Below are 27,206 nucleotides of genomic sequence, written 5' to 3' on the forward strand. Positions count from 1 at the left end.
TCTTTTTACCAACTTAACCCCCAATAGTATGTTTTTACTTTATACTCTGATCACAGCTGAGACCAAATAACAAATTATTATAACAAATTTGTGGTTCGCATTGTGCTTAAACCCCATCATGTCAGGGTCCATGCAGGAACTATTCAATATTACATTCCAGGTCCTAGAAAAATGCCAAGCTAAGCACAAACTAGGGGCTCAACAAATGTTTGATAAGTGAAGAACACATGAATGAATAATACGCAAGACAGAAATTTAAAAATTGGGAACATATTGCTGCTAATAATAAGCACTGCTTACATCGATTAAGCAGACGTTAATTTTAACAGATTAACAGCTGTGTTGGAGTTGGTAACATAAATGTGCATATAACAATAATGGAATGAATATTGGTTTCTTTTTATTTTCTGATCATAGTTGCTTTTCCTTTATTGTGATAACTAGGCCTTAGTGTGACATATACACCAATTGATATAATTTTGAGTTAATGAAAGTTTAAGGAATGATTTGCAAGTATTGTCCATTAGTACCAAACAAAGTAAAGTGAATACAAGGGTCTTCTGTTAGGTTTTGGTCTGCAAAACATCTTTTACTTTTAAGAGCAAGACTTCTCCATCTACTGGATTATCAATCAAATGGCCCCAATGACTCCAACCTAGATGTAAATGTGAAATCAGTGTTAGTCAATCAAGCCTTTCCCATGAATAAATGGTTGATTATGGTGTAGGCACATGATCTAAGCAGAGCCAATCAAAATTTGATTGGCGTGAGCTCCATGAACATTTACCATTAAGGTCTTCCTCCTTCTAAGATTGTGGCTACTTAAGTTGGAGCTTTGCATGGTCATCTTTCCTGTGAAGAAGAGATAATCTGCTTACAACTAAAACAAGGGAAAGAAAACCAAAAGTAACAGAGAAACAAAATCACCCCAATCTAGTTGTCCTTTTGGAATTAAAATCTAATTTATTAAATAAACAACTTTAAAAAATTCAATCTAATCTAAGTTTGCATTCTAGACAAAGTTTATAGATGTAAACTTCTTTTGACCCACTCTTTTAATGGACTGTAAGCATACACATATGATATAGTCTTGTCAAAAATAGATTGGTGGATACACTTCCTTTGAATACAAAGATTAAAGGTGAAAGAAATCTAGACTATTGTTAAAATTTTACTGTGAATTTTTAAGGACCTGAACATGTGGACAGCATTATGCACAGTACTGCGTCCATATTAGGAAATATATTATAAAATTGGTGTGTACTAAGGAGAACAAACAGAATAAATAAGGGATTTAGAAATCATGCTCTATCAGACGAGAGTGTTTATCTTAGGGGAAGAAAGACTAAGAAGAAACATAATACCAGTATTCTAATATTTGTAAGGCTGTCATGCATTGAAAGGAATAGATGTGTTCCTTTTTCACTTTAATGGAAAAATATGTAGGAAACTGGGATAAATTTTTGGATGCCAAATTCTTAGACCAATACTAAGAATCATGTTAAGAAATGTATACCAATGGAAGAGCTATTCTTATATGTAGTTCCCAGATACTGGAATTTTTTTAGCCAAATTTAGTTAATTTTTATCAGGAAAGTTGTAAAGAAAATATTAAAGATGGGAGAATGGAGTTTATAGTTTCTCATTCTATGAACAATTGCTTACAATAGTCAATGAAACAGCAGCCCAGTGGTGATATATATATCACTTATTTTTTTAATCTTCTAATTTTATTATTTCCAGAGGACATTGTCTCTTAGCCCAAACATATGTATCTAAAAATAAAAACTACAGTATAGAGACCTGATTAATATACCTGTATGTTACATAAAAATAAAAATTTGTCTATCCTGTCTTTATCAGCTGTTTTCTTTTCCATTTTTGGTAGAATACATGTTACAATGTCACGAATATTGAATTAAAAAAATAAATGCAGGGAATTGTGTGAGACAATTATTGATTTTTGCTGATCCTTTCAGTTGTGAGGAGTTAAAGTGTTAAAATGTTGGTAAAGCACAAGTTCACTGTTGTGTGTCACCAGGAAGCTCTGAGGCAGCTGTCACATGACTTACTGATAGACATTCTCGGTGGTGACAATTTAAACGTAGAAAAGGAGGAGACAGTTCGAGAAGCTTCTATGCTAGAGTACAACACAGAATCACAATCCCAGCACGTGTTTTCAGTTCTTAGCCAAATCAGAATTGATGCACTTTCAGAAGTTACACAGAGAGCTTGGTTTCAAGGTCTGCCACCCAATGATATCTCTAGTTGTTCAAGCTCTGTGTAAGTCCATGCCCAAGGTTTTCAAACCAAAACTTGAAATGACTAAAAAAGAGGTGATGATTTTCACTGAAGCGTCTTCAGAAAATCCTTGTAGTCTTGACTCTTCTGTCTGATACAGCCCCCAATGATATACATATATAAATTCTTTAAACACAAAGGACCCCAATTTTGCCTTATCTTTCTTACTTTTTCTTCCTCTTATTCTTATTTTTTTAAATATTTTTCTTACTTAGAATATCTGAAGTCATAAAGACCTTTTCTTTTTGCTCAACACGATAGCTTAATGTGCTGAGAAATTATTTGTGAGTAAATCTCAAAGTACCTAAATCATTTACACATATGTTCACTTTGAATCATTTTATCGATTCATGATCATGAAGCTAACAGAAGACACCTGTAAGTGATATGGAAGACTTAGAGGGTAATAAACCTCAAATGATGAAGATAAGGGCACATAAGTTCATTGTAAAAGAAAAATAAATAACTCACAAATAAAGATAACCACTTAGATACCCATTTAAAAAATATAAGGGAGGGTCCTATACTGAGAATGTGGGTGCATCAAAACATTCTCTTCTCTCCCATCCTAGAAAAAAACGCTGTGTTGTTTGTTTTTATAGCAACAGAATGCCCCAAATTAAGAGTGAATTGGATAGCACCAAATATTTGTTTTTCAGTTGCTAATGATTAAACAGGACTGCTCCATAACATCTGGCTTCTCTAAAAAGTCTCATTTTTAAAAATCATTGCATTTTAATGCTGGAAAGGACCTTGGATGGAAAAATCTGTCCGGATTTCGAGTTTTATAGATACTGTGAAAAATGAGACTTAGACAAAAATACTAACAACATTGGGGATATATCATAACCCTGCCCCCTCCCTCAGGAGGAAAATAATGCTCCCCAAAGATAATTCTGTTTACTCTGAAAAACTAGTCATCAGAATATTTTCACACAATGGAAAAATTTTTAAAACTGAAGAAGAAATCCCCAATTCACATTCCATCCAATGCAGTGCAATTTTGATGTCAGACTTTGTCATTACTACTCTGAGGTCTCTGCTTATGAATTGCCCCTGTTTAGGTTGAAAGCTGGAGAAGGAGGAAGAGACCCTACCCACAGTAAGTAGCATATTTTGTGACACATTCCTTCTGATGATGTCCATCCAACAAATACGAGGTGAGGACCAAGGTTAATGGAGCTAACTTATTTAACTTTCTTATCACAATATCTAGGACATAGTAAGGGCCAGTGAATCTTAACTCTTGTATATTCTTGTATATTCCAAGTCTCCTGAGTACAACTTTGAGCCTATCACTTAGGAATTCACTTATCCAATGGAAAAGAATAAGATGTGATATGTATTATTAAAATTAAGCTGATGAAAATATCAAAAAGCAAGATTTATTTATGCAGAGGTGTTAGATTTTTTTAATTGAAGTATAGTCAATTACAATGTGTCAGTTTCTGGTGTACAGCATAATGTCCCAGTCATGCATATATATACATATATTCTTTTTCATATTCTTTTGTACTAAAGGTTATCACAACATACTGAAAATAGTTCCCTGAGCTACACAGAAGAATTTTGTTTTTGATCTATTTTTATATATAGTAGTTAACACTTGCAAATCTCAGACTCCCAAATTTATCCCTTCCCATCCCCTTTCTCCTGGTAACCATCAGATTGTTTACTATGTCTGCAAGTCTGTTTCTGTTTTGTAGATGAGTTCATTAGTGTCCTCTTTTTCCTTTTTTTTCTTTTAAGATTCCACATGTGAGTAATATCATATAGTATTTTCTTTTCCCTCTCTGGCTCACTTCACTTAGAATGACGATCTGCAGATTTTGATATAAAACTAAGCTTTTAACATCAGTCAGCAAAGTTTTCTCATAAAGGATCAGATAGTAAATATTTTAGGCTCTCCAGGCCATATGGTCTCTGTGACAGATAGTTAACTTGGCCATGGTAGCATGAGAGCAGTCATAGCCCGTACATATATAACTGTTTTGCAATAAAACTTTATAAAAACAGCTGATGGGCAGGATTTGACACCGGGTCTGTAGTTTGCTATCCTATGTTTTATATCATGCTCTTCAATATTATCTTCAAACAGAGACACAGTCAGGAATTCTTTTTAAAAGGAAAAATGAAATGGAAGTAATTCATTTTTGACTTTTCAGTTCATATTGGTGTTATGGAGATCTATAGTAAAATCAATTGTCTTGAAATCTATAATCTTCAATTTCAGGAGGCAAGACTGTACAATTCTAAGTTGTTCTTCAATATCAAAAGCCAAAGACTGAGACTCAAAGTATAGAGATTATTCCATGAGACATGTAATAGGGACACATGAATAGTGATATGAGTCATTTTTTCCCCCAAAGTATGTGAAAGTTTAATCAGACAGTAAAACAAGAGAGAAAAATCAGGTATGTGACAGATACATGATTCGTGTTTAGATGCTGAATGTTCCCTGAAATGGTGTAGCTCTTCAATTTTCTCTTTTGAGCCAACCTCTGAAATTACCCCCTCCCCAAATTTAGAATGCTGTAATGATACTTAGATTACCACCCTGATGCAACTCAGTTCCAACTTAGTGAAAAGAGAGAAAGAAGGGAAGGGTGGGAAATCTAGAAATGACTGAGTGGTTATCAAAGGAGAGCTGTTTTAAACCAGAAGTAACTGGATTATTTGAAATGGTAAGCTTAGCACTGCAGCTACTGAGTACAAGTAAGGTTTGTTGAGCTAGCCTAAATTGAGAAATAAAGAGAAATAAAGAAGCTATATATTTTTAATGTCTATTCGTGTTACTGTCTAAATAGGACTCACCAGATTTACATCAAGCCAATCCTAGATAACATAGGTGTTGTCCAAACTTCATCATCTTCTAAATTCAACAGAAAAATATCAGAATAATATATGAATATAATAATACTGTTATCCAGAGAGAACAACAGTACTTGTACTCTACTCAGGGTCAGCTGTACATGAGGCTGTGACAATACTTTTATTTTGAGGATGTAGGGAAGATCATACTTGAATAATTCTAGGAGACAAACCTCACCAACTGCATAGAAACAAAGGACCACATCTGCCACCACAAAGATTTCAGTGTAAAGGCTACAAAAAATTGTGCAGTACATACAGTGCTATTGCTTAAAATAATCTTATTTAATCAGCAGAGTTGTACCCATGAAAGGAGATTTAATACTTATTTCCATGGACAAGGATTCTACAGCTCAAAAAACTTTGGTGCTCAGAGTGATGCAGATGTACTTGGCAAACTCACAGCATCAGGGTTCACGTTCATTCATGAATTAATAAACGATTTTAACAGAGTCTTAAAAACTGTTGAAAACCATGGGTATTGGTAATATTGGACAATTTTGATAGGCTGTTAACCAAATTAATCAGTCTCAAAGTTACTCTAACTCACGACCGTCCTATTTTAGCTATTCTTTTTGGCTAGTTTGTTTTAACTTTTTCCTCTCCTTCAACTCTGTTAGCTAACCCAGATTCTCTCAATAAAATTCTCTTTAAGCGAATTGAATTAGTTTGTATTGCCACTGAAAGAGTCCTGATATATTTGTTTATTTATGATGACCTACTAGTTGTGAATATCAAGAATTGAAATCAATCTTTCAAAAAAATCCATTAATCTACATTCAAATAATATTGTTTTAGAATGCAGTTACCTTGTGTATCTACTATTTGCAGTCATTTTTTTCAAGCATTTTGAAATGCCAAGTTCTAGTAGTCAGTCTACTAGCAACAGAAAAGCTTCACTGTCAATTATTACTTTGTACTCCTGCTCCATTAATAGTCTACTATTCATATGGAACTACATGTCTATTAAAAATCACAAGAAACTCCCAGTTATCATATTCAATAGTGAAAAGATGAAAAACTTTTCCTCCAAGATCATGTAAAAGGTAAGGGAGACTACTCTTGACAGTTTTATTGAACACAGTACTGGAAGTCCTAGCCAGAGCAATTAGGCAAGAAAAAGAAACAAAGGCATCTACATTGGAAAGGAAGGAGGAAAATTATCTCTTTTGCAGATGGCAGATTTCTGTGTTATATATAGAAAATCTTAAAGACTCAACCAAACAACTGTTAGAACTAATAAATGAATTCAGTAAAGTTTTAGGTTACAAAATCAATATACAAAAAGCAGTTGTGTTTCTATATACCAACAATGAACTATCTAAATGAGAAATCAAGAAAACAATCCAAGTAGAAAAGTGTTTGCTGGAGTTTGCAACTTCCAGTGGGGAAATAGTGAGATATTGGTAAAAGGGCACAAACTTTCAGTTATAAGATAAATAAGTTCTGAGGATCTAATGTATGACATGGTGGTGATAATTGAAAACACTGTACTGTATGATTAAAATTTGCCAAGAGAGTAGAACGCAAATGTTCTGACCAAACAAACAAAAGTTAAATATGTGAGCTGATGTATGTATTAGTTAACTTGATGGAAAGAATTTGTTCATAATGTATATCGACTATACGTGCACTTTGTATGCCTTAAATATTCTACAATTTTATTTGTCAATTATACGTCAGTGAAGCTGGAATAAAAAGCTCCACAAGAAGAACAATTACATGGGCACAGTCCTTCATACACTGTTTCAGGGTTTGAGGACATAGGATTAAGCAAGAGTGATATGTTGCCTGTCAGCATGGAGCTTATATTACAGTAGAAAACAAAGGGAACATTCACAATTAAAGAAGAAGTAAATATCTGTTAGAAATAAGTGCCATGCAGATAATGAAAACAGGTGGTATCATAGTGTATACCTGTGTGACCACTTGGGATTCACAGTTAGGGATATACTTTCAGAGAAATGACATTTTATTTACTTACTTATTTATTTTTAATTGAAGTACATTGATGATACAATGTTGTATCAGTTTCTGGTATACAGCATAGTAATTCAGTTATACATATATATACATATATTCTTTTTCATTATAAGTTTTTAAAAGATATTGAATATAGTTCTTTGTGATATATCATAGAACTTTGTGGTTTATCTATTTTATATATAGTAGTTTGTATCTGCTAATCCGCTCCACTTTCCCCTTAGGAACCGTAAGTTTGTTTTCTATGTCTGTGAGTCTGTTTCTATTTTGTAAATAAGTTCATTTGTATCATTTTTTTTAGATTCTATATATGTTTTATATGATATTTTTCTTTCTCTGATTTATTTCACTTAGTATGATTGTCTCTAGGTCTGTCCATGTTGCTGAAAATGGCATTATTTCACTCTTTATGGTTAAGTAGTATTCTATTTGTGTGTGTGTGTGTGTGTATTTTCTTTATTCGGTCTTCTGTCATTGGGCATTTAGGTTGCTTCCGTGTTTTAGCTATTGTAAATAGTGCTGCTGTGAACATTGGGGTGCATGTATCTTTTCGAATTAGAGTTTTCTACAGATACATGCCCAGGAATTGGATTGCTGAAACATATGTAGTTCTACTTTTAGTTTTTTGAGGAGCTTCATACTGTTTTCCTTAGTGGCTGCACCAAATTACATTCCCACCAACAGTGTAGGAGGTTCCCTTTTCTCCACACCCTCTCCAGCATTTATTGTTTGTGGACTTTTAAGTGATGGCCATTCTGACCAGTGTGAGGTGATGCCTCATTGTAGTTTTCCTTTGCATAAGAAATGACATTTAAGTGATTGCATGAATACCTTGAAAGTACCAGCAAAGTGAAAATCAGAAGGGAAAATATTCTAAGCACAGGCACCAAAAAGTAAAAAAGAAGTTTCACTATGGAATAAATAGCAAGTCAGTGGCATAAAATGGTTAAAGAAAAGAGTGCTATTGGGTGAGTTGGAAAAAAAAGGCAGAATCTAAGTCTGTAGGACTTTGTAAGGCAGGACAAGGAGTCAGTATTTATTTCAAGTACAGAGGGAAGTCAGTGACAGACTTTAAGTGGGAGTGACTGTATCTGATGTACTTTTTAAGAAAATGACTCTGGCTATTGTAATTCTTGAGGGAAGGAATGACGTGTTGAAGTGGGAAGCCAACTGAAACGCCACACAACACATGATGGAGAGAATGGGTAGATTCACTGTATGCTTTTGGATGTAATTGAAAACATTCACTGATGATATCAGTGTGGTGGAGCAAAGATAGAATCATCAAAGATGTTCCCTAGATTTTTGACTTGAGCAAGGGGAAGGGTGGATGTATAATGTAGTTTGATGAGGAGGCAGAAATCAAGTGCCCTGCTCTATATTCATTCAGTTTGAGATGACACATAACGTGTACTCAATACTTATTTTTAAATAAATGAGTGAATGATCTTTTAGGTAAAAATTTTAGCTTCTAATAACACCTAGCTTAATTCTGTTGTTTTTGTTTGGAAAAATTAAATCTATCCTAAAACATTAGAGTTATTCATATATAAAATCACAAAAGTTAAAAAATAAATCACTTTGTTGTAATAATATAATCGGGAAGGAAGGGACTTTAAGAGCTCGTCAAATCAAATCTATATTCATTTTTCCAGATGATGGAATAAGTATCAAGATATGTAAGTGATTTCTCTGTTTGAGTACAGTTGGTGACTAAAAGAGCCCAAGTACACGAAGTGTCTGGACTGTCAAACCAGCGCTGTTGTTTTTTTTCTGGATGCTGTCCCATTTCTCCCAGATCCTTCCCCGACTGTATCAGAAGACAAAAACCACTGAGAATAGCATGCGAAAATAAATCATCACTGCACACTCATTATTCAGATAATGGAAACCTTGTGTGACAAAAACTGACAAGAGGAAACTTTCAATTAAGCATTGAGGGTCCAACAAGCCTTAGTAATGAATACTGGCATTTCTGTACTTTAAGGAATAACTATGAGAATGCTTCCTTTGAACTTGTCCAGATAACTAAAGCACTGATATGCTACAAAAACAAAATAAATATAGGCTCTTCTTGTCTGGGTCCTAGTGCACACTTACACTGTATTTTTTTGAATTGCTCTTGTTCCTTATTCTTTCTCTCAGTTTACTGTTTAATTCATGTTTTCTATTTCTTAAAACATTAGATATCCCAAAATTTCTATTCTAAAATATGTACATTGCCTAATTTCTGACTGATAATAGAAATTTATCTTCAATGGTATATTGAATATTAAGGCCTTTTTATATCTTGTGCATACATTTTACACACTAGAACCTCCTTATACAGTCCCATTAAAAAAAGACTTCAAAATTATAATGGGTTGGTTGGTAAACCTCTACTGCCAGCTTCTTCAAACCCCTTCCTTTCTTTGGTAATATTTAGCCCTATTTTGTTTTGCCTTTATACAATGTAGTAAATAATTTTCTTTTGACAATAATATTCTCAGGATATTTAATAGTATGAAAATCATTAACATGGTTTTTCCTGATTTCTTGTATAGCTGCAAACAATAATACTGAATAATGTTCAACTTATATGAAACTATTATCAAGACACCAGGACTGAAGTTTTGTACTCACTAATGTCATGCTTTTGGGTAAACTGGGCATATTACCAGCAAATAATTCACGCTTTGACCTCTGTAAGATTCAGCTCTCTCACGGTTCTCCCAATGACAGCACATTTGGTAATACCAACATAAGCTTGTACAGTATTGAGGACAAAGTGTGTCCCTAAAGTCCATCTTAGTATGTTGCATTTTGCAATAAATTTCTTAAATTTTTTCCTAAATTAATAAATGTATTGACATACAGTTTCTCCTTTAAAATCTATAAGATCTGTAATGATAGCCCTTCTTTCATTTTTATGTGAAAGTAATCCACATCAGTAGCATATATATATCTACCTAAATTCAGAGACTCTCTACCCCAGTTTTAACCCACAGTGTTTGATATCATCCTGCAGAACCAAGAAGGAGCTCCACACAAGTTTGGTTTAGATGTCAAGACTGATGATGCCACACATGCAACAAGAAGATATGAAAAGACTTATTTCTTACATAATTTTGCAGAAGGATTTTTGGGCAGAACAAGGCAGCCTTCCCAGCTGTTTTAAAAATGGCTTGAGAGCTAAGAAGGACACTGGATACCAGCACTGGGGTTTGATTATGATCAGGGGTGAGGGTTCTCATACAAAGGTCAGGGCTTGCTTGGGTTGAATTTCCTGCAGGCTGCAAAGGAAGGAGCATCTGGGTTTTCTCGTCTTACACAGATGGGCAGAAGGGGAAGGGGGAGTCATGGGCATTGAAAGCTGTCAACAGTCATGTCCAAATTGGAGTCAGACTATTAAGCACAGTCACAACATTGTTACTTTAGAATAAGGCAAAGAAGAATCAGCACAACCATAATTTTGCTTCTTGTAATTTTTAGTTTTCAAAGAAAGTCTTGCAAAAATGAGGACTAAAGTAAATAGTTTTGCTTTGTTTTTATTTTCATTTTGGGAGAGAGTTATTTGGACTCTTAATTACACTCCTGTTTAGCTCCATGATGAGCATTCTGATTGTGGCATTAATTCCGAGAGTGCTAGGAAATAATTGAGCACTGGGGGAGGTGAAATTTGTCCAACTATCACACACACACATACACAATTAGGCCACATTACTCTCCTTCACTATCGCAAGATTGGCTTGTTCTTATGTATTGTTGGCCAGGCTACATGTTGCTGATTCATTTTCCTCCTTCAGTTTTTTTTTTAATGTTCATGTTAATCTAATACATTGAGGATTAATTGATAATGGTTGAAAGTCACTGTGCTCCCTTCCTTTTGATCTTAAAAATATATATATTTCTGAAAATTAACTGTTAGCCTCTGCAAGCCATGAAAAACAAAGCATAGAATAACTTTAGAAATAATTCAGCATATCTATCAACCCAACATAGCCAACATGTAATAATGATAAACTAATAATTCAATCAACAAATATTGAATAAATACCCACTAATAGATTAACCATATGCCAGAAACTATGAAGAATGCAAAAAGGTATGAGATTAAGTTATTTCCTTTAAAATGCATATTCTAAATGAAAAAACATACCTATTAATAGAGATAATTTACACAAAATACAATAGTGAAGCACAAGTGATATCAAAATCCAATGCGTGGTTACACATGTAGATTTCATTTTTGTTGTACTTGCATGGAGAGATAAATGCAGGCTGATTGAGGATGAAAGAACTATGGTACAGTTGCAGGATGAGAGTTGAAAAGAAATTTGATGGAATTATTTATCACAGAGGAAGGAGAGAAGCATTCCAGGAGAGGTGAAAAATTAACAAATGCAGAAAATATGGAAAAACACAGGGTACACTTTGAATTGGTCTATTATACTTTGTGGCTTATCTGAGACAGGATTGGTTTACCCATATTGTTCTGGCAAAGTAGTTAATAGTGCCCTCTTTCACTTAGAAGTGTGTTTAGATTTGGACATTGATTATATGGGCATCCTACCCTATGGGGATGTCGAGGAGACATTGTGTTCAGTCAAAAAGTTAAAGAGATGGTAAGGATTGACGAAGAATTTGTGGAGAAGCTGTTCTAAGCAGTATGTATTTTCACCCCTATTTTATTTGTGAAGAAATTGAGGCCAAGAGAGGTTAAGTGACTTTTCAGAAATTTCTCTGCAAGTAAGAGGCAAAGCTGACATGTGGACCATGATCAACCTGACTCCCACTCCATAATCTCATAGGGAAATGGATAGATAGATAAATGGATGGATAGATAGGTAGATAGACAGACAGACAGACAGTGACCTGGAAGCTAAAGTAGAAAAATTTGCAATATGAAACATTGTCGAGGTTAAATGGTGTGGGGTCTTTAATTATGATTGTGTTCACTGGCTACCTTTAGGAAGAAAGAATCAATAATATGAAAGCAGGAGGAGGTAGATAACCCTGAGTTAATAAACTAGTGAGTAAAAAAATAAAGACCTATAGGCAGCAACTGTAAAATGCCCTTGAAAGCTAACTTGGCTATGAAAGAAAGAAGACTGATTTAGAAAAAGCAAATTTGGAAGGGGACTCACACTTATTAGTAAAGGGAGTACTTGAATAATCTGAAAACATAGGGAAACCAGAAGATTGAAAGAGTGAAGGAATAAAAAAAGATAGGGGAGGAAATTTGTCGCCCGACAGTCCAGATGGCTTAAGGGGTCATACTAGAAAACACAAATGGAGCAAATACAAACGTGACAGCTTTAGGAAGCCAGTGCCTCAAGTCAGTTTGCTCACATGTGACTAACAATGAATGACAATGAAGTTTGTTTGGGTTTACTATGATTTATCCCTTCCTTAAAATACGTGGTAAGGATACTTTTCCTTCAAATTGAGAAAACTGCTGTCCAAGTCCGAGCTAGGTTAAAGTCATTAATATAGTTGGAGCATTAGGTGAAAAGATCAAGAGAACTCAGCCTCCTGCTAGTCTCCAGGAAGCCTGGGCACCTGCAAAAGAATTAATTGGTGACCCAGCACTAATTGGAGGGCAGAACAGCCAAGATCATTAAACAGCTGATTTTTAAAAATGTGTCTATTCCTTCCAATTAACATTACGAAATCTTAGTCTTAAGATTTCTATTATTCAGAAATGAATGAAAAAAAAATGTTGCCACAATTTTTGAGAATAGATTTGTTTCTTCATTTAACCAGTTATTTTAATGTAAATACAACTTAAATGCAGGCATTGAAAACAATTAGAACAATCAGCTATTAAGTGCCCAGGCTATTAATTTATTTAAGGACTGATATTTGTGTTGTGCAAACTTTATATTATAACATCATGGATTTGTTCATATTTTTTATATCAATAATAATATTTGACTCAGGTGTTTTACTTAAAGGTAGTCTGTTTACTATTATGTGCATCAAGTTATGAGCCATGAGTAAAATTTCACTTGAAACTTCTATCTTTCCTTTTTACTAGTTGTATAAATTACATATATGTGAGTGTGTATGTAAGTGTGCTACACACACGTTATGTGTTTACTGTTTGTGTGAATATTCCCACATCTGCCCAAAATAGATCTGGCAGGTTGATAATACTTCAGTTTTTGTTAATTGAAAAGAGCATTCCCTTTGACTTCAATGATTTCACGACGTTCAGTTTAGCACAGACTGTTATCTCTAGCTCCAAATGATTCTCCAACAAGAAAATAAAAACTGAGTCTTTATCCAGTAATATAATCATTTAATAATCATCCTTGTGTCAATGAGGTAGAGTAGCTTAGAGGAAATGTCAGGAAGTAAAGAAGACCTTGATTTAACTCAAGGGAAATTTATAGGATACTCTCTGCCAAGCTCTGATTTAAGCAACAAAAAGGTTTCTTCCGTCACAGAACTGACTCAGTCTAGGACGGGAGATAGGCATGTAGACCACTGCCCTGTAATAAAATGTCATAAATATCCTGTTATCCTAATCACATCAATTAAACGCTATAGAATTAAAAACGATGGATGGAGAGATTCTGTTTGTGGAGCAGAGCCAGTGAGTTTTGGCAAAGCCTTCAAAGAAGTGTTGACATTTAACTGGCCCTTGAAAAATCATTAGAAGTCTGCCAGGCTGTGGCAGGGAAATGTGGAAAATAAAGAAAATGCATTTGCAAAGCATGTAATGTGGTCATATTAGGGATCAGCAAAGTAACTTAGCTTCTTTTCATAGTTCTAGTTCTAGTTCTGACTATGTGCCCGTGGGCATATTGCCAACCCTAGATACACTACCAGGACTTGGGACGTGTAGGAGTAGTGGTGTGGAGGAAGGAAGGTTCATCAGGCAAAAGAATATGTGTCTCATCTGTGGATCTCCCATAACTTTATACATTGTCTTCAAGAGAGTATGGTCCTTACTTCACAACTGGAAGGAATGAAGTAAAGAAAAGTTGAGAGAATTTTTCATAGACACAAGATAACCCAGAGCCAAGCAGGACACAGGAGCAATGGCTCCTAACTCCAAATTCATCATTCCATCCCTTGGACCACACAGGTGTCATAATTGGAGTTTGGAGACAATGAATGAGAGGACAAGCCAATTTATTGCATATTTATGCATCTAATGTCAGATTTCCCATGGAGATTTAGGGACTATGGGTTATCTTCAAAATATGAAACACATATATCCATTGACTGCATATTTCTGAAGTCTTCAAAATTAATTTACTTAATGTAGCCTAAAATTGCAGGATGGAAAAATAATATTAATTGAGGATTTATTATGTTACATGATATGCATGATATCTTTGACAAATCTTAGTGGGAAGGGGACAGTTTTTTTCTTCTCCTTTTAGAAGTAAGAAATCTGAAGATCAAAGAGGCAAAGTCATTTATACAAAGTGACACAAGTGATACCACATTTGTCTGACTCTAAAGTCCGTGTTCTTTTCATTTAACCATGATATTGTTCTTATAATTTTGAGAGATAAATAACAAATTTTAAATATTCCTGTATACTCAGAATAAAACACATCATATTCATTGCCCAGCATTTTAGCATTGGTGATGATGAAGTTTAGTAGCAAGTGACAGAAACAGTTGTATAGTGATGATGATGATGGTGATGATGGCAATGGTGATGATGATGGTGATGATGGTGATGGTGATGATGATGATGGTGATAGCTAATAATTGAGTGCTTATATTGTGCTAGTTGTGCTTCTAAACATTTTCTATGTAACCAGCTTGATCCTTATGACAATCCAATGGACTGAGAACTTTCATTGTCTCCATTTTAGATGTGAATTTAATACAAAAAAAGTTGATGTATTAATTTACCCACTTTCACTCAGATGGTAAGTGACTTGAAACACCAGCAATTTGGCCCCCTAACGTTCTGGTGATATAACCAGAGGAAGGGGAAAGAAATAACATGATTTTGTGCCTAATATGTATCTGATACTTGGTTAGGTGTATTTTCTATATACTTGATGGGATGGTCAGAAAAGCATGGTACTGAAAATAGTGCAGTGATTAAGAGAAGGATAGAGTTGATAGGAAATACTCAGTATGTATATATGTTATTATTATTACCCTATTTTATGCATTAAAGACAACATCCTGAAATTCAGAGAAATAGCTAGGACAGAGTCCCATATCTTAAATACACCTTAGTAGTGGTTTGGAAAAACGGTCCTTGCCATTTATCCATAAACTTTATAGCTGTGGTTTAGGGACTATGAGGTTACATTTAGGTTTTGGAGTAAAAAATAAAATGAAAATTTGGCAGGCATAGTTTTTCTTATTAAGTATAGACAGAGCACCGAAAAGTTAGTAGTAAAATAGGAAACAAGAGACACCTGAAATAAAGACTATATCTATTTTTTTAGAAATCAAAGAATAATATTCTTCTGGGTAGTAAATACATTATCCAGCTCATATGCCAAACATTGATATGTAGAATCATCTTTCTATCTCCATTATGCAGCCTCTGCCTTTGTAGGAGCTCAAAACACAAATCAGATGTAGAAATAGTCAGCAAGGGAATAGGTGGATTAATGAGTGGAAGGATGGATGCATCTTGCAAGTTTCAAGTGGAATGTGGCTCAAGTAGTTCTAGCCCTATCTTGTTATCATACAGATGAGAAAATAAGCAGGGTTTTCTTTTCTTTTATGCCCTCTAATATTCTCTTGGCAAAGTTAATTTCTATTCTCAGATCCTGAGATTGCATTTTTCAAGAAATGAAAGAATCTATTAGTTAAATTCCAGGAAAGGTACCTGAGTCTGGTTCCACACTTCTGGACCTGTGCTGCCAAATATACAGTGGCCACTAGCTGCATGTGGATATTTAAACTTAAACTTGTTTTAAAAATAAAAATCTAATTGCTTGATCACAGTGATCACATTTCCAGTGCTTAATAGTTGCATGTATCTCCTGGCTGCTATAGTGGACAGCACAGATATAGAACATTTCCATTACTGAAGAACATCCTACTGGCTGGCTGCACCCCAGCATGTCAGTGCAACAAGTGCTGGCCAAGTGGCTTGGGACTGAGGAACTCCCCTGGTGTGCCAAGTGGATACGCTGACTGCAGGGTCAATCGGAAAAGCTTTGACAAGGCAATAAAACCAGGTTAGAATTTAAGGATGAAAAGTAGAATCTACAAAGGATCTCTGAGTTCTAACATGTTAGCCACAGGGCTAAGTTAGAGTGTGTTCACTGATTCACTCTAGGGTGGATAACTCTTTCTTCTACCTGTGGAGTAAGAATGATCAGTGTGCTATGACGTCACAGACACACTACACTCCTCTCCACTTGTGTAATTTGGGAAAAGGCTTCTTGGTGGAGTTGATAACTGGGCATTGTTATGAAGGGTGAGCAGGAGATATTTAAATGAAGAACATGAGGAAGGAAGAGGAAGAGAAAATGGCCATTCAAATCGAGAGGTTAAATGTACAAAATATTAGAATCTTATTAGAAACCTTTGCTTATATCAATGTGGCTGGATAGTCGGTATTTGTGGAGGATTTTTCAGAGACAAGCATAGAGTATAGAGAAAAACAGCCTTCAGATAATGGAAAAACTTCAGAGAAATCAAGGAGGCAACACAAATTTAATAGTCTACGTAAGCAAGTTCACTTAGACATTAAAATCAGTGGTGGATTACTCAGTATACACTAGTAGAGGTATGAAGAGTTAGTAGAATTTAAGGAGGTATCTGAATGATGACTTTGACCTTGGGTAGTGGAAAACAAACATAAGCTTACTCAATATAAACTGGAAAAAAGAATTCACTCATACCATATAATCTACTGTAGGGAAAAAAATAATGAGGAAACAAAGACCAAAGAGAGTTGACAAAAATGTATTTTATTCCAGGCCACCCCACCTAAGTAGAAATTGATTGAAATCCTAAAATCATTGACTTTGTAGTTACTTCAAAGAATTTGTTTCATCATACCATTACATGTCATTGCACAATTGAATTAACTGTTAGAATAATTTGGGATAATTATATCTTCATCAGATATATTCAAATATATGAAGCCAAAACGGATGTTACTGTTGTGCTTGGAATTTGTTTTTTAAAAAGTTGTATTTTTCTTTACTGTTGTTGATTTACCTACCTTCTCTCACTCTCCTTCATTCTGTCCTTTTCTCCTTCTTTTCTGTGGATCCCTCTCCATCACAGTTTTTCTCTGCGTCCTTGGTACTGCACAAAATGATCATGTTGGAGTTCATCAGATTTCTGGATGACCCCCCCAAAATTATTTAAAAGAATGTAAATTATATTTGAGATTCTGGCTCTTCTCACATTGTGTCATGTGGGTAATTTATGACTTGAGAAATAATGAAAATATTGTCTTGATTCTTTTTAGAAATAAGTTTCAGTTCTGTTTTAATTTTTAGCAGCTTAAATGAAAACTTTAAAGAAATGGGAAATGAAAAATAATTTTATTAATCTAAATGAGTAAAGCACTTTCCTTATAATCAGCACTAGATTTCTTAATCTTTTTTAGTATATATATATATATGTGTGTATATATATGTATATAATGTTCTCCTTTTGTTAATATAAGAATGTTATCCTTAATTTGCACCATTTTCTATCACTATTATATAGAAATAAATATTAGCTTTTTTCTAAGAGCTGTACTTCTATGTTAGCAGAGAGATTTAGAGGCTTGGAAGAATTCCAGAAGGTTTTTTTTTGTATATAATAGAATAAGTCCATGCACATTGTGTTTTATTTTGGCAGGTGTATGAGGCTGTCTGTAATAAATTAGCACATTGAGGAATATTCACATGATTTTAGCAATTGAAGAGTGCAATTTATGGTATTCATTTCAAGATAAAGTATAATCAACATGTGTCACTGAAGTAATTTTTCCAAAATGATCTCTTAGTAAGTAAAAAAAAAAACACAAAATATTAAAACTGCAATCCAAATTATTGTGTCCAATCTCAGCAGATCCCAGGGAGGATGGTTAATGGTTTTTATATTGTTATATATTACATACCACACACAACTTTCTTTTTCAAGGAATGAGTCTTTTTTCCCTCTCATTTTCAGAAATGAATCATCTTTCGATTCCTTCATATCTGTTCATCAGGAAATGTCTTTAATGGGCATATGGGTGCAGTCAATTGCTTCCATAACATTGACGATCTAGCAATCCAAACAAATCATTTTCATCTGTTGCAGGTGCTTTCTATTAGAAGGAAAGATGTACTTTGAAGTACTTTTAATTAAAGTTTCAATTAAATTAGTTAGCATTCTGTAAAGAGATAATTCAGTTTCCTCTGGTTATCAACCTGTCAGTTCCTGAAAGTACCAGTAGCCAGTTAGTTCTGTGCTTTGGGTATCTTCACTTTGGCAAGCACAAAAAGAATGAGGGAGTGCTGGTTTATCTTCTAATTCTAACTGGCCTGCAGCACTAAATCACACTTTATACGGCCCCGCTCAGAGAACCCTGGGTCTTACCACAGGTAGTTTCAGAATCCAGCCAAGTTTAAGTTTTTGTTTGGTATCTATTTACATTGTAAAAGCAGCAAATTTTTTGTAATAAAAATAAAATATCATTGCTGTACTATAATAGGATTTCCTGGAATCTATTAACTTGAAGTAGAAAATCACAATGATTTAAAATATTTCAAAATCTAGGACCTGCTTCTGGCTCTTTTCCTCACTGGTTATAAGGTCTTGGATAGATAGCTTCTTTCTTTGGGTTTCAATTTCCTCATTCACAAATTCAATAAAACTGCAATTTTTAGAACATCTGAGAGCCAGGCACTGAGCAGGCATCGATCACCATATAACAACGAGTAAGATGCATCCCACGTCCTGAAGCAGTCCAGATTGGTGAAGTGATGTCCATTGTCTCACCGAAGTCTGAAATTTTGTGAAATTTTAGAAACATCGTTTTTAACGAAATTGCACAAAAAACAAAAGAGGCAGCAGAGGAAAATCATGTATTTTTACTTGAACAAAGTGAGAACTTCCATTGGTAAAACAGAAATATGTCCTTCATCAAACCCATAAATGTAAATTCAGTTAGGCCTTTAGTCAAAAGAGAATGAAGGAAAGTTTGAACTATGTAAATCTCCTGTTTTTTTCCCACTTAGGAATATTGAAGTAATTTACATATTTGAAGTATTTTTGAGTATAAATGGTTAATTAGCTTTGGAGAAAATAGTTGTCTGGGCACTGAATATGTCTTGTCTCCCTCTGCCTCTTTCTAACCTGATGCATTACAGAAGAGCATCCATCTTTATCATTATAATTTTAATTTATTTTTCTATGAAGGAAGTTGTTTTAAAAAAAAACTTCAAAAAATGCATTCTCTGGCATTATGGTAAAAATACAGAAGTGATTCTAAGACATTCTAGGTTACATCTGCCCTGTTATGCCAAACACTTTAGGGCAAGTCCCTTAGAATGAATGATCATTTAACACCTGTATCACTGCCTTTTTGTAATGCAACCTGTAATCAAAATGCAAAGCAGTCATCATAGCAGTTATAATTTAGATTATGACTTAATAGCACTGATTGTGAAGGACTACGTTTGAGTATGTGGAATTTCCCTGACCACTGATTGCAAAAAGTAGGCACAAAAGAGTCGTATGCCAAAAAAGCCCTCCCTACTCCTCTGAGATAGGAATGATGGCTGGACTTGACTGAGCGGCCTTTTATGTGAGAGATGATTTGCTCATTGGTGGAATCTGCTGTATTAAAAATTTTTTTTCTCACAGAACTTTTGTTCTAGGGAAGTTTTAACAACCTCTCTTTAATAGCTCTTTTTGTCAAGGGTCAGTTATATGCTTTCAATCAATCTCATCTACATATTTTCAAACAGTTTCAACAGAGTGACCAGTATTTTCCAGCTTCTATGAAGTAAATCACAGTTAAATTGAATGTTAGGTACAGGGTAGCTATGGCTGTAACAAAATTTAGTTAGAAAGATTATGGAGAAATTCAAATAAAGTGTTCTTCTTGACTTCATAGGAGTCTGTGTTATAATTTGAAAAATGGAAATTACTAAAAGACCAAAAACCTCAAATTCAACCCTCTAGATTTTTACTAATCTTGACTTATTGAGAGCCTAGGGGAAATAAAATGAGGGCTAAAATTCACTAAGAAAACTAAATACATAAGAACACTCTAATGCAATGTTTTGGGATATGTCAAAATAGATTCAATAACATATTTTCAGGTAACTGAAGCAAGAAAAACTATTCCATTAACTAATCTTTTTTTCAGAAAAAAATACGTATTTTCTCTTTATCAGTGAAATTACCTTCCTGAATTTGTTTCACTTCTAGATAATGCTTGTGCTCAACTGTATGTCTTTTCAAAATGAAGTTGGGAGGAACATGTATACTCATTATCAATGGATAATGACTTATTGTGGAGATAAAGAGCATGAATATGGGACTCAGATAAACCTTATTCAGGAGGAGTTCTTGGTAGAGTTCCTACACTGTCACTTATTATATATATGATCTTGGATGGCATTTTGCTTCCTTCATCCTCAGTTGCCTTATCTGTAAAATGGGAATGATAGCATCCTCTGAGTTTTATAAGGATTAAGGAGATAATGTATGTACAGTATTTTGTGTAGTGAATATAACAGAGTAAGTGCCAAATAAACAGCGGCCGACATCTATGCTGTGAGTTTATTTGTATGTATGTGTATCAAATTGGAAAACTCTGGCTTTGCTCACTGTTACTTTTTCAAATTATTATTTATTCTTCTTAGCAAACTTTTTAGCTTTTAAGCTACTGGTCATTCCGACATACTCAAACTTTTGCTGCTTCTCTACTGAAAGTTCAACCAGAAACAAGTATTCTGCACCCAAGTATTGATGAAAAACCATCAAAATTCATGCCTTTTGGTTTGTCTGTCCTAAAAAATTAAAAGTACTAGAATGTGCTGATATATACATATATATATATATATAATCAATATTTTGTTTAGTTTGATTCTACACATATAGAGGTAGGAAAAGTTTTTTTGTTTGTTTGTTTGTTTGCTTTTAATATTTCAGTGTTCTTTGACGTCAAACACTCAGAGAAGGAAGGCTCAGTGCTGTTTCTTATTCACTATAAAGTATCCACTCTTGTGAGTAAGCCTACAGAGCTTATTGAAAGTATCTTAGGGGAACTAGATCATTACCCACAACACAGAGAACTATTCAATTAATCCCCAACAGATATTTCTATTCTGCCTAAAGTCTCTATTGCCACCATCCTGGGGATCTAACCCTGACCAGCCATCTTTAGTATGCAAATCACTTCCTATGACATACAACACAGGCCCAGCCTCAGGCCAACTTCTGTCCCCAGTGGACTTCTCCCAGACTCTTGTAACAAAGTTGGTTTCCCACTTGAAGAAAATTCAAGCGCAAACTGCTCAGAAGGTAAATTTCCTCCACATCTTAACACTTCCTAAATCCCGGTAATCATAATCAGTGATTTGCATACAAACAAGGGATGGGGTCTATTTTTGAGGAGCTTTTAATTTTTCAAAGAGGATAGACTTGTAAAAAGATAATTAGAATGTCACTTAACTTTCTAAAAGATAAATGTACAATCTACTGTGCTACCACAGCACAGGAAAGTAGACCGCTAAGTTGACATGATGAAGCAGGAAAATGTTTTAGAATAGCTGCTTCATGAAGGATGAGTAGGATATTTTTGAATTAAACAAGGAAAAAGTCCAATCAAAATAAAGTAAACAAGGCTAGCATTTAAAATATCATTGAGGGTCACAGAGTCAACTTAAATCAGGATAAGAAGTTGGTCATTATCAATGTGTGTTGTCATGGAGAGTAAGGGTCAAACTGAAGAGAGATTAGGGGCAGGAGTGGCAGCTAAGAAGGTCCCCAAACCACCGGGAAGTAGATGGTAGTTGTCTTACCTGAGGCTTTGGCAACAGGAACAAAAAAATGGGAGAAATTTAAAAATGTAAAGTTGAAGGGTTTTTTAAATAAGGAAAGTGACAGGGAAAAAAAAAAAGTATGAAGGAGGTTTCCAGGTATCCTAAGGGAGGTGTTGTTAATTTTGCGTCAGCTTGACTGGACTAAGGGATGAAGCCCAGAGAGATGGTAAAATATTATTACTGGGTGTATCTGTGAGGGTGTTTCTGGAAGAGATTAGAATTTGAGTAAAGAAGAGTGCCCTTACCAGTGCTGGTGGGGGGCATCCAATCTGTTGGGCATCATATGAATAGAACAAAAACATGGAGGAAAGGTGAATGTTCTCTGTGTTTGAGCTGAGACAGTTATCTCCTATTCTCAAACATCAGCGCTCCTAGTTCGTGGGTCTTTGAACTCTGACTGGGATTTACATCATTAGCCTTCTTGGTGCTCCAGTTTGCAGACAGCGGATTGTGGGACTTCTCAGCCTCCATAATCATGTGAGGCAATTTCAATAATAAATTGTGTCATATCTATATCTATAGCTATATCTTTATCTATATCTATATCTATGCTTTTATCTGTAACTATGCTTTTGGTTCTGTATCTCTGGAGAAGCCTGACCAATACAGTAAGTAACTAGGGAATGGTCCTACTAACAAGGCAACCCGGATCATTTGTGAAAGGAGATGCTAAGCTCAGTTTTGGAAATTTTTAGTTGAATGTGTATGTTCAAGTAGAGGTGTCACAGACATAGCCACATATGGTGCCAAAGATGTTGATTCCTTAGAAGTATCCAAATGATAGCTGATGCTTGAAAGCTAAATTTATACCATATGTAAAGATAGGCTTTACTAAAGCAGTGGTTATAAGCTAAGGAGCAGTACTTCTGTGGGGTGGCACAGCCAAAAATAAGTGGATTATTTTTAATATCCTTTTCCAGGAGTTTGGGTGCTTCTTCATATCTACTTTCACAACCCATCCCAGAAGAATGCTGTGTAACTCTCATATGATCATCTATTGTCCACTTTAAGTACTAGGATAAGAAAAGATGGGAAAACTTTAGTGAGATTTAATGGAAATGGAATCTTGAAGGAAAACTTTAATTACAAATGGAGTGTGTGATGGCCATTTCTTAATACGCTGTCTTGCCTCATTTTCCTCATGTGTCTCATGTGGGTACAATCATTATCTACGTCAAAGAGTTACTACATGGATGAAATAAGGTAACTTATCTAAAACACTTGGAACAATACCTGGAAGTATTCTAAAATGGTAAGTATGATTTTTATTACCTGGGGAAAATATCAAAGGTTGGTCTCAACATTGGTCAAACAAATTTACACTGAAAAGATAAGATGACTCATGAATGGATGAAGGGGAAAGTTGTATGTAAGCAGCAGCAATAAGGAGAGGGTAGGAGGATTTCTCAATCTAAGGGAAAAGTCAAGAAGGGGAATAATAGAGGGCAAGTTTGTGCAGAAGACAAGCGCTCACAGCCCAGTATTGGATAGCCCAAACTGATTTTTTGGAATAATTTGTTTGAACACAGGGCAATTTTCATTACCCAGTTCCTGGGGCTATTATTTACTTTTCCTTCAAAGATGTCCTTAAGGCAATAGAGGTGACTGATTAATCTGGAAGAATAAGTAATTTGTGGGTGAATCTTATTTGAATCCTTAAATACAGTGGATCATGACTATTTAACTTAAAACAAAGAACTCTTTAGTAAATATCATCCTAGAACTCTCTCTAAGTAAGTTGAGTAAGCCCATAGCGCGTTCATAGGTGATACGAAATTTCCCTTGAAGTTTCAGATTCTTTTTTGCCCAAGAGCACAGACAAGAAAAACTAGCTTCATTTATTCAGAATATTTCACTTCTGTCCTTCCTACTGTGATTTACAATGAACCAATACCATAGTTCAGCTGGGTGGGGTATGTCAAAGCAGGGAAAATAGGGCTTAAGCACAGATTAAAATCTACACTAAAGCTACCAGTAGGATTCAAAATAAGAATGAACATCTAAATTTTAGAAGCTCAAAAAAAAAAAAGTTCTAGAATCAAAAGGCAATCAGAGAATCACTATCATCCCCAACTAAAAGTAAAATTTAAATTGTCTGATGATTTCAGCTTCCAAATGCTGATGATCAAATGTGATTTTCTCCTGGGTAAATGTCATTTTTGCCCTTATAAAAGTTATATATCCCTGGTAGAATAGTTTTTATGAGCTTGCTCTTAGTTAAAGGACAGTTCAAAGCTGGGTATTTTTTTCTGAATAAGGAAAAAAAAATCACATAAATTTCTCTAACAGAATATTTTATCATTTCCCTTGGCCTTCTTGAAATAATAAGGCACCAAATTACACTTTCCTAAAGTTAAACACTTTATTTTAGTGAATGTAAATGGAAATGTTATGTTTAAGAAAGCTTATATTCAAAGTAATCAAGTTAACAAACTATACTGAATTTTAATATTTCTAGATTTAAAGAGTTGAGACGATTAAGATATATCTAGGCTATTCTTAATTATCATTCAGGAAAACCATCACTGCATCACCATATTGAGAGCTCTGGAGTCAACATAGATGGACTTTATTTCTACCTATCATCTGTATCACTTGGAGCACCAGACTTGAAAATCTTGGGCACTGTTTGTTTAACTTTCAAAAGAATAAAACCTTTCTTTAAAAATTAAATGTGTAACAATGTGTTTTTCTTCTTGGAGTTTTGTAAATTCCTTAAGTGCGTAGTCAATGGTTCCTTCCATCAGTTTTTGATCTCCTAATCCCCTTTACACACACAGTACTGCAATTAATCAGTACTCATTGAGAAGATTCCTACATTCAAAATATCTAACTGTTGCTTCAGACAAAAGATTTCTATTCTACCAGAGGTACTCTGATTAAGTATAGGAAATATGTAGAAGTCCCTGGAAAATTTTTTGCTGTTTTGAAGAGACTGCCGAAAAATCTTAATCACTTCTTACAAACAAAAAGCTAGTAGTGAATAAAAGACAGGTAATTGAGTGCATTCAGGAGTTTACATATTTTCTTTTCCATTAAAAATATTTACACTTGTTTGTAAATACTGGACAATCTTTCAGCTTTCCTCAGATTTCAGCTAACTTTGTCTACTGTGAGAACTGAATTCAAGAGTTCTTAACAGTACTATATACAATAGCTAAGACATGGAAGCAACCTTAATGTCCATAGGCGATCACTGGATAAATAAGTTGTGGCTTATTTATACAATGGAATTACTACTCAGCGATAAAAAAGAATTAAATAATGCTATTTGCAGCAACATGGATGGACCTGGAGATTGTCATTCTAAGTGAAGGAAGCCAGAAAGAGAAAAAAATACCATTTAATATCACTCATATGTGGAATCTAAAAAGAAAGAAAAAGAAAAAAGAGGCCACTAATGAACTCATCTACAAAACAGAAACAGACTTGCAGACATAGTAAACAATCTTATGGTTACCAGGGGAAAGGAGGTGGGAAGGAATAAATTTGAGAGTTTGAGATTTGCAAATGTTTACCACTATATATAAAAATAGATAGAAAACAAATTTCTTTTGTATAGCATAGGAAACTATATTCAATATCTTGTAATAATCTTTAATGAAAAAGAATATGAAAATGAATATATGTATATATATGCATGACTGGAAGATTATGCTGTATACCAGAAATTGACACATTGTAACTGACTATACTTCAATAAAAATTAATTAATTAATTAATTAAATAAATCTTACAAAATCTAAAAAAGAGTTCTTCAAGTGATTTGAACAGCTGACAATGACACTGGGAAACTGGGTCTTAATGCTTACTGAATTGTGCTCTTCAGTATTTATTTTTCCTTCTTCCCCAGCTCCTCCCTGATAAAATATAAAGTATGAGAATCTGTCAAGTGGAAAAACAAGTCATGAAACAGTCCTATAGATTACTTCCCAAAATGGTGTTTGATGTTGTAAAGCCTCCAATGAGCCTTTAAGAATTACCATTATTTAAAGATATGTTCAAATTTGTCTTGACAGTAACATGAAAAATATTGATTTTTATGTTGAATGAGTAAATTCTAGACTAAACATTATGATTATTTGACCATTTATCAATGAGAATAAATACTAAATTATATTTAAAAAAATTCTGGGTTCAATGAATCAATAATTTTGAGTGCCAAGCTAGTAGTTTAGGTTTATATCTGAAAATAAAAGTGAAAAAAAGATTAAAAAGTTGAAAAAATAGGGGAATTTATATGCTCAAAATCTTATATGTCAGTCTTCCCCCAAGCTTTGCCTGTCATTGCAGAGTTCATTTAATCATGTAATGTCCCATGATTATTTGGAAAATAAGGCAATGAGGGTGGATTTGTTTCAAAGTTAATTTGCTATAGGTCTCTTTAGTTGTAATGGTAAAGGGCATTAGAGTCTTACTGAATTAAAATAAAGCTGCCCTTTGTTAAACCATTGAAAAATCATTAAGTAGGGTTTAAGATGTGAGAGAAAGCTGGTTTACTAGTCAAATTTTAAATACTGAAGAAGACAAATGGAAGACAGTTTATTTAAAATTTGAAAATTGATCAAATATTCTTTTTGAATTGAATTCATCTGAATACAACATTAGACACATGGTCATACTGGATCACACTTGTACTAGTTATTCTCAAGCTAGGACTTTAGCCATATTATTTGCATGTAGTCTTACTAACAACTCTGCTTATATTCTTGTCAGTTATTATACTGCCTTCTGCAAAGAAAGGCGATATCTGTATTCCCAACCTTCTAGAACATAATAAAGAGGCAAACACTTTTGCACAAAGCCTCTTTGAGCTATTTAATTTACTTTTTGACAAAAGGAGAATGACACCGAGCACTGCACAAAGAACAAAAGCAATATTTCACACCATGAAATGCAAACAATAATTTAATCATTACTGGAAATACCATTAATATATATCCAGGAAATTTTTATCGTTTTTTTTTATATAGCTAGTGTGGCTTAAACACATGTCATCTTAAAAAGGTAACTTTCCATTTCTTAAGAAAAACATTTGAAGTTTTTAGTTTAGATGGGAATCAGTCAAAGAGAAAAAAATCAATT

General features: G+C 34.2%; 1 pseudogene; it reads left to right on the forward strand.

The window, feature by feature from the left end:
• The first annotated feature begins 1,893 nt into the window (after positions 1-1,893).
• LOC102526597 (kelch repeat and BTB domain-containing protein 2-like) lies at positions 1,894-2,411 on the forward strand (annotated as a pseudogene).
• The last annotated feature ends 24,795 nt before the right edge of the window (positions 2,412-27,206 follow it).

The sequence above is a fragment of the Vicugna pacos genome, chromosome 14, assembly GCF_048564905.1.
Source record: "Vicugna pacos chromosome 14, VicPac4, whole genome shotgun sequence".
In the NCBI taxonomy this organism is placed as follows: Eukaryota; Metazoa; Chordata; class Mammalia; order Artiodactyla; family Camelidae; genus Vicugna; species Vicugna pacos.